The sequence below is a fragment of the Lontra canadensis genome, unplaced genomic scaffold, assembly GCF_010015895.1.
Source record: "Lontra canadensis isolate GAN:19392208 unplaced genomic scaffold, GSC_riverotter_1.0 scaffold67, whole genome shotgun sequence".
Taxonomy (NCBI): domain Eukaryota; kingdom Metazoa; phylum Chordata; class Mammalia; order Carnivora; family Mustelidae; genus Lontra; species Lontra canadensis.
In genome coordinates, this window is record NW_022631061.1 from 5,097,152 (window position 1) to 5,099,394 (window position 2,243).

The 2,243-nt window shown below is 40.7% G+C and overlaps 1 pseudogene; it reads left to right on the forward strand.

The window, feature by feature from the left end:
• The first annotated feature begins 1,183 nt into the window (after positions 1-1,183).
• On the forward strand, positions 1,184-1,700 carry LOC116880665 (annotated as a pseudogene).
• The last annotated feature ends 543 nt before the right edge of the window (positions 1,701-2,243 follow it).

A 2,243-nucleotide genomic window follows, 5' to 3' on the forward strand; every position in this document is an offset into this window, starting at 1 on the left:
TTAAAGGCTTAAACTTATAAAACAAGTATAAGGAGAAAAAGGGAGACCATCCCTACCAGCAACCTCTCCAGACATAAATATTCTGCATCGTGAATATTTAGCATGTGGGGAAGGTAAAATAGGTAAAGGGGAAAGCATGGATGTCTGTTTATTTGAAAGTAATTGACTTTCATAATCAGTGAATCTATAGTTATTGAGTTCTGACTTTTGCTAGGGAAGGAAAAATGGTAAGAACAGACTCTATCTTAAGAAACTTTAAATCTGGTTTGGGATACAAGATTTGACCTTCTAAAAAATTAAATCATACAGAAGTTAAATACTATTTAATAGTAGCATGAACATTTCACAGAAAAGCTGATGCTAATACATGTTGCAAATAATAGTGAGTTATAAAATAATCATTGCTGGAAAGAACCTTTGGAATCACGTCACCCAAGTGTCTCATTTGTGCCGCTGAGTGGGCACCCAACATACTAGATCGTTGTTTGTTTCTCTGTCTCCTCCTCTTATCCATGACCCACCCCTGCCCCTCAGCCCCTTGGGGATAAGAGCTGGTCTTGGGCCATTGCCATAAGTCAGGGCTGCTCCATACAGAAGAAGAACTCATTTTAAGCACTCAATAAAGTTTATGGAAATAAATTGAATTGGTCATGTCAGGTACACCTCTGTACCCCCCAGTGCTTTATAATAATATGTGATCAATGAATGAAGATGGAACAAACAGACAATGACAGGTGCTTTGGGAAAGAGGAAAGAGCATAAGCTCTCCTGTTCAAAACATGATCCATCACCTATTGATTGCACTGTCTTGGGAAAATTAGTGAATGATTCTGAGTCTTTCTCGGCGGTGTATAAATCCAGCTGGTATATATTTCTAGCCTTATTATACAGCCTTATTTCTAAACCTATTTTAAAACACTACCTTTTCTGAGGTGGCTGATCTCGATGCATAGTCACTGTGGCCCGTCGCCCCCAGCCCCCAACACCCCTGCAGGGAGTCCCACTTGGAAGCTGCTGGTGGACCTGACTTCTAAGGGAGTCGTTTTAGAGCTGGAGCCGGAGCCCAAGGCCAAGGTGAGCAAAGGTGGCAGGGCTGAGGCTCCAACAGGAGTCGCTGCCGAAGCCGGAGCCTGTCTCTGACCACCAGCAAGGGCGATGGTCAAGTCATTATGCGTGGTTTTTTTCTCAAGTACTTTTTCCAGGTTTGGTTGGAACCCCGCAAATGGGGATTTTAATTTTGGGATTGGATGGAGCAGGAAAAACTTGTACAGGTTGCAGGTTGGACTAGTGGTTACTACTATTCCTACTATTGGATTTCACGTTGGGACGGTAATATACAAGAACCTTGAATCCCAAGCCTGGGATCAAGGAGGATAGACAAACATCAGGCCATGCTGTGGTATTATTCTTCAAACACAGAGGCACGCATTTCTGTAGTAGGCAGTCGTGTCCAGACCAAACTGGCATTCCCAAATCAGAGTTAGCTGCCATGCTGGAGGAAGAAGAGCCGAGAAAAGCCATTTTGAAGATGTTTGCAAATAGGCGTGGAGCAGGCCATGACTCCCTCAGACAAGGCAAATGCACCTGGGTTACCTGCACTGAAGGACCGAAAATGGCTAATAGTCAAAGTTTGAGCCACCAAAGGCCCTGGCTTCAATGAGGCAATGAAATAGTTAGTTGGAACATTAAAGAACAGATAGTAACTCAGTCACTTCTGTCCCTCTGAAATGAAGACCACATCACATATCTCTTTGGAAATAGTTAAGTGTGCTTCATGCAACTAAATATGAAAACTTTTGGCACATACTGAACTGACGGCAATATGTGCAATAAATATAAAAATAAGTATTTGGTTGGAAGGGTAACTCACCATGATAGAACCGACTGAATGCCTGTTCTGTGTAATGTAAAATCCTTCCTGGCTTTCTTGTGCTAAGTATATTCTATTTGTATGGAATTCTAATTCAAATAGAGTCCTGTTAAAGATTGTATTCTTACTGAGGAAAAGGCCTCCTATTTTTGAATTAGTGGGTACAGTTCGTTTGTATAAACACTAATAAATATCTTAACTCAAAAAAAGAAAAGAAAACACTACCTTTTGTCTCTTGGTTTAATTTCATTATTTTATTATTGATCCAATTTATGTCATCAGTTAAGTTCTATGGTATTTTGAAGACTCTTTGAACTTGGGTGACGTTTAGAATAGAGGTCACAATAATGGAATAGGGATGCCAGAAGAATAA